We start from the raw sequence: 7,080 nt of genomic DNA, 5'->3' as shown, positions 1-7,080 counted from the left end.
AGTCCCAGCTATTAGGGAGGCTGAGACAGGAGGATTGCTTAAACCTGGCAGGCAGAGGTTGCAGTGAGCAGAGATTGTGCCACTGCACTTCAGCCTGGGCAACAGAGCAAGACTCTGTTTCAAAAGTAAATAAATAAATACATAAATTTTAATTTTTAAAAAAAAGGAAAAAAAAGAAAGCCTAGTCCCCATCTGCATTCTTTCCTTATCACCAAAACTGTCAGGGCTGCAATTTTATTTTACCCTACTTTTTAAAGCTACCCTATTATGGATACTGGCAGAAAACACAAGACTCTGGGGTCAGAGACAGCAGACTTTATTACTCACAGCATAGCAAGCATCATGAGCATCAGTATGTTTACACTGGTTCCCCTTGCTTGCATGCCCCATGATGGCTACATGGCAGGTCTGCATATGCAGTATGCTGTGTTATGGAAGAAAAACACTGAACTTCAAAAATCTACCACTTTTATAGCAAGCAGTGAGCAAGCCTGTTCTTTGTCTCAGAGGGAGACATTACCTCATCTTTCAAAGTTGTTCACTACAGATGAAACCCTGAGAAATTACCTAGGTAAAGAGAAGTCAAGGCACATTTTTGGCATGCCCAGCAAGATGTGTAAAAGCACAGGAGACCTATGGAGGGGTTTCTCAACAACAATCAGCCCTCTTGTAACCTCCCAATGGGTTCACCTTGCCTGCTCCCTAGACAGAGCCCATTTATCAAGATGGGGAATTGCAATGGGGAAAGAGTAATTCATGCAGAGCCGGCTGTGTGGGAGATGGGAGTTTTATTATTACTCAAATCAGAGGAGGGGCTTGGATTTGAGTGGGGAGTGGGGAATGCTGATTGATCAGGTTGGAGATGGGATCACAGGGGGTCGAAGTGAGGTTTCCTGCTGTCTTCTATTTCTGGGTGGAATGGCAGAACTGGTTGAGCCAGATTACCACGGTCTGGGTGTCCCCAGTGTCAGGTGATCCATCCAGTGCAGGGGCTGCAAAATCTCTCAAGAACTGATCTTAGGTTTTACAATCATGATGTTATCCTCAGAAGTAATCTGGGGAGGTTCAGACTCTTACAGCCAGAGGTTGCATAACCCCTAAATCATAATTTCTAATCTTGTAGCTAATTTGTTAGTCCTGCAAAGGCAGACAAGTGCCCAGGCAAGAAGTGGGTCTTTTCAGGAAAGGGCTATTACCATTTTTGTTTTAGAGTCAAACCATGAACTGAATTCCTTCCCAAAGTTAGTTCAGCCTATGCCCAGGAATGAACAAAGATAGCTTAAATGTTAGAAGCAAGATGGAGTCGATTAGGTCTGATTTCTTTCACTGCCATAATTCCCTCATTTATAATCTTTGCAAAGGCAGTTTAAATCTGGGAAAAAAAGAATAATAATTTGTAAAGGTCTGCATTACCATCTTTGCCAACTTCCTGGTTTAAATACTCCCACTATGGCTGACTTCAAACTACCACTATATCATCATTCAACTCAGAGTCGGGAAGAGATGTGCACATGTGCTGGCTTGACCAATCTTTGATAATTCTTGCTTAAATCAATCATTACTATGATTGCTGTCCTTGACTTTAAAATCCATATCTGAATCTTTCATCAAACATACATATGCATCATGTGACATACAGTCATCTCCCCTGTTTTCAAAATGTATCCCTGCATAACTTTCCAACTGTGTATTATCATCTCTTTGTAGTTTGTTTACAAGACTGAATACAAGAGCATTTCTCCTCTGAGGATCTCAAAACAATTTCTGGAGAGGTTTGGAGGGAAAATCTTGGGTTATAGTCATGGCTAAAATAGAACCTAGAAAATCAAAATGCTAAGAACTGGGAGGTGACAGGTCCAGCCTCTGGCTAGTGGTCAATCTCCCTCAGTTCTTTTTGCATCTTTAGTAAACCATTATACTTGTGTTTTTAAATTTCTGAATCTGTGATCATCTTCTATAACATTATCTGATGTTAATTTTCTTCATAGTGTTTATCATTCTCTTAGATTTCCTGGGTTTTGTTTTTGTTTGTTTTTGTTTTTTTTTAAACATACTCATTGACTGTCTCACTGCCTTTAGGGTACAAAAACAAGAATTTTGTCTATCTTGTTTACCACAGTTTCCCCAGCACCTAGAACAGTGCCTAGCATGTGAAAGATACTCAATACACATAGGATAAATAAATAAATTCTGATTCCTGATTTGGTATCTATTCCACTTCATTATCTTGCTTTTTTGATAGCAGGCATAGAAGATGGCAATCGAGATGGCAAACAGAAGCCCTAAATTTTTCCTCTTGTAATTAAAACTTCATTGAGTTTCAGGACATCTGATATCCTAATGCTGCCTCTCATACACTATATAAAATCAAGGAAGTCATTCAACCATTCCATGCCTCAGCTTCCCCCATCTAAAGTGCTCAAGGATCTCTGAAAGAATTGTTTCCATTTTCATTGTCGTTTCTGGGACCATGCCATGCTGGGTACATACCAACAAGATTTTGTCTCATTCTGACAACATTCATCTTTCTGGAGGGTAGTGGGAGAGTAGAGATGAACAGCTGTAGTCTTACATTTCTGTCTCTATTGGAGAGATTCAAAAACTCTTTGAAGGCAATTTCTCAGCTTCTCTCTAACCAGGATCTAAACCATCACTCTGAAAAATTTCCCAAACTTACCACTCATCCATTTTCTCATCTATAAAATGGGGCTAATAACACCTACATCACAGGGTTGTGGCATTAATTAGATAACCTAAATCAATTGTTCTCAAAGTGGGGTCCCTGGACCAGCAGCACTGGCATCCCCCGTCAGCTAGTTAGTTGTGCAAATTTCTGAATCCCACTCCAGACCTGCTGAAGCAGAAATGCTGGGGTCACCACCTGCAGTTGTGTTTTAATAGATATTCCAGGTGATTCTGATACATACTGAAGTTTGAGAATTACTGACAGATGAAATCACCTGACACTTAACACGCAAATGTTTGCTTTTCATTTATTCATTCAGATTCATTAGCCACCCCAAAGCAGTCCCAGATATACTACAGAATTATTCATCCTCAGCCCACTTGGTAGATGTAAGCGATGGGTGGGAGACTTGGGAGCAGACCCTGCTGTAAAACCCAACTGTAAATGTTTGCTTCAACTGCTGTTCCTCTTCTCCACAATTTTTGCAACTTGACTGAAGGTTACCTCCATGATTATACTTTTCTTTCTCCTATATCTTGTTTCAATAGGCCATTTTACACATACATGAGTAGCTAATTGGTCACCTGCACAGTCAGATTCTAAGAAGGCCAGTAATGCTTAGGGTTGCTGGCTTCGGAATCAACCACCCTGGGGCTCACACCATCCAGGTAGCACTAGACAAGTTAGTCTTGGTGGAACCTGAGTTTTTCAAATGAAAAACTGAGTTAACAACAATAAAAGTCTTCCTTTATTGAGTGACTACTATGGGCCAGGCACTATGCTAGGTATGTTACATTTGGTATACGTTGTCTCATTCAAACCAAAGCAATGAATTGTCTTTTCTTCAAACATCTCAGATGTTTCTTCAAACATCTTCAAACTTCTAACATTTTCAATATGGTGTTGCAACATTCAGGACCCATCATATCTCTGTTTTTATAACCAAATGACAGTAAAGACATTTTGCAGGAAAACAAGAACTTCGTTAATCACTAGCTTTTCAGCAAACCTGTTAGAGTGCCCCAGTTCCATTAAGTGAGCTGTATCAGTTGGAAAAATGGGGTTAATTTTGCTGCAGGTTTAGAGAATGTGGAAATAACTTCTAAATAGTGGTGTATCTGTGCTTTGTGGTAGAAGGTTCCACGTTCATACTTAATTGAAAAGGCAAGTCACTGTTGAATTGTGAAAATCCTGGAAGAGTTTTTAAAGTAATTTAATGTAGCATTTTATGGTAGCTTTTGTAAGTTTCAAATTTGCGATGGATATCGAGGGATGTATATGCCTTCTGATCCCTTAGATTTAATCAGACTTCTCACTTGCTTGCTTGCATAATGGTTTATGGTACCTTTGATGATTTGCAGCCAACCTAGGACTTTTAATAATTTACTGTAAAAGCATTTAATTTTTAATGGACAAGAATGGGCTAGAGGTAACTTTTGCATTGATAAGTGTTCTCATGAAGAGTGGGAAAAAGAAACAGTATATTTAAATTCCAAACGTTATTGAAAAGCATTCGTCTTTTATTACAAAAATCAAATGCATAATTGAAGAACATACCTAACCCAAAATTATTGTTCATGCTTTATTTAACCATAAGATAGCATTGCTTTCATGATGCTATCATGAGAACATTTTTTCAAATTCTCATTTCTTTCTTATCTTCCATAGTTTTCAATAGGCTGTCCCACTAGAAAAAGCATGCTTGCCACACTTTGTTACAACTTGCTAATCGAGAAGAGCCCAACAAAAGAATGGCTTGTAATGTCTGGTACATGTTAATAAAAGAAAAAAACTATCATTTTATATTCATTGTCCTTCAAAGTTTTTCTAAGAGTTCCATATAATGTGCATACCTAGGAATGACTTCACAACTAGTCTTTAAAAATATGAGAGTTTCCATGTGGAAAGAAAAATGGGAAGATGCCAGGATAAATATTTTTTTAAAGACTTGATGGAGGACAAAACATATCTTGCCTGCAGAGGCACATAAAACAAAAAATGTTGCAATCACCAAATAATCCCTTTTTCAGATATGCCATATGTAAAAATAAGAATAGCTTCACAGAACTGCTTTCTGGGGAATCAACTAACAACCTACAGCCCTGGAAAGTTTTCTACTCATCTAACATTCCACAGCTGACTGTCCCCACACTTACCCTGAAAGGGGCTACAGGGAGAACTCTGATGGTCAAGGGTTAGAGTCTGTGAGCTCTGCTTCTGAAACACCTTTTAGAATTCAGGCATCAGAGCAGTTGCTTGAGAATGTGAAACTCATTCTCTTTGTTTTGGCTTTCAAATAGCCTTAAAGCTAAACCCTGCTACAGAGGACTGGTTCCCAGGAACACTTGGTCCTTAGCCAAGGAATGTGTGCTTGGTCAAAATTACCCCATCTAAAGATAAAAGTTTCAGGATACAATCCCCATTTCCATGCATGGTTTGCTGGGGTGAACCTGCAGGTGCAAGACTTAACTGGTTAAGAAGGACTCTTCTACTGCCTATGATCTATTGGCTTCCTGGCAGGGGTTATATATAACAATTCCTTTCTCTATTAGCCAGATTCTCATCTCCACCCCAGCTAATGAACAGAAACTTCTAGAGCTAGTCAATTGTCTCCTGGATTTGAGGAAGCAGGAATTGCCCCTGAGCAATTCAGGGGCACCTGAGTTGGATGACCTTTGCCAATCATATCCACACATCTCTTTTCTCCAGCTCTCTCAAATTCTTTCTCACATCACCAACATAGACTTTTGGAGGTAGAGAGCCCTTAAAGACTATCCTACAATCCACAAATTTTTTGCAGGAAGAAACTAAGAGCTAGATCATTTGCTCAAGGTTACCCAGAAGCTAGAAACCAGAAGGCAGACTCCCTAACTTCCAAATCAAGTGCTTGTCCCATTACTTTATATGGTTTCTTTCTCTCCTCCCTCCCCTCCCCAACTACTATCATCCATTTTGCTTTGGTTTTAGGCCTTGCCATGGTGCCAGGGGTACTCAGGAATGTCACTTCCCTGCAGTGGTAGACTTCATTGCTGCGGGGGAGGAAATAATGGGTGTTCCTGACCCCAAGCTAACAACCTTTCTGACTTAACTTTTTTTCACTCTTCCTCTTCTAATCAAGTTTGCTACCTATTTTTTACATTCTGACAACCTACAGAAAGAGTTGACTTAATCCTACCTAATTTGCCATTATGTTTCTGTGACAGAAACATAATTAATTTTCTTGGACACATTGATTCTCTTAATATCCTTACCAGGTTATAAGTTTATAAACCATCTTCAAAAAGAGAACACAGAACTGTAGAAAAGGATGTTATAAATGTAGCCTTCTAGCCAAGCCCCATCTTGGCCTGAGTCCTTACATTTCCCCAAATCTATGCCAACCAAATACATGAAGCTGTGTACCACAGTGTTAACATTCGTCATGCATGGGCATAGAACTGCAGTGTAGTAGAGCCAGAGAGGGAGATTATTATCTTTATTCTAGCACATCTTTTAAAAGGTTTTTTAAAATGAATGAAGGGAGGGAGTGGAGAGAGAGGAAGGAAGGAAGGAAAAAAAGCGGGAAAAAGTGCCCAACCCACAATAAAATTTGAAGCCTGAAACCTAGAATATATCAGGAAAAAAAAATAAGTATTATAAATTAAAAGGCTAAAAGCATAATATAGTCAAATCTGTAATTCCATAAATCTATAATGCCAGCTTTTTAATGAAAGGTAAAAAGGTCTATAAATTCAACTTTTTCCTTTAGCAGGTGAAAAAAAGGAGAAAATTCTGAGTTATAGACTGGTAGTGAGTACAGATAAAAAAGGTCTCCACTATGAATAGGTACTATGTTCATGCAAGGGGGAAAACAGACTGAGTAACAGTCAATCTTGCATTTTTGGCACACTAAATGATTAACCATTTCACATCAGAGTCTATCTCAATCCAATCAACTCTATGGAAATTAGTCACTATAATGGAGAAAGTACTTAACTCCAAAGGTTTCATTCATTAATCACATATCAACACACCAGAAAGATAATCTTTCTGCTTAAGCTCCCAGGTTCTACTTATTCATCCATTCCTTCAGCAGACCTTTGTTGAGCTCTTACAATGACCCAACCACTCTGTAGGGCACTGACAATAAAAATACACTCCTTAAAATAAAGGCAATTATAGATTAGAAGGGGAAAATAAAAATAACTAAGTTAGTTCATGATCTGAACATTAACATAGATCTGCCACACACACACACACACACACACACACACACACAAATACTAAAGGAGTAGAAGGCAAAAGGGAAAAACTGCACATCCATTCTAGGACAAGTGGAGAAATCTTCACAGTGGAAGTAACATCTGAGCCACGACTTGAAGGATGAATAGGAGTTCACCACAAAGTTTCCAATG

The sequence above is a fragment of the Colobus angolensis genome, unplaced genomic scaffold (assembly GCF_000951035.1).
Source record: "Colobus angolensis palliatus isolate OR3802 unplaced genomic scaffold, Cang.pa_1.0 Scaffold175, whole genome shotgun sequence".
Taxonomy (NCBI): domain Eukaryota; kingdom Metazoa; phylum Chordata; class Mammalia; order Primates; family Cercopithecidae; genus Colobus; species Colobus angolensis.
This window is presented reverse-complemented; position numbering follows the sequence as displayed.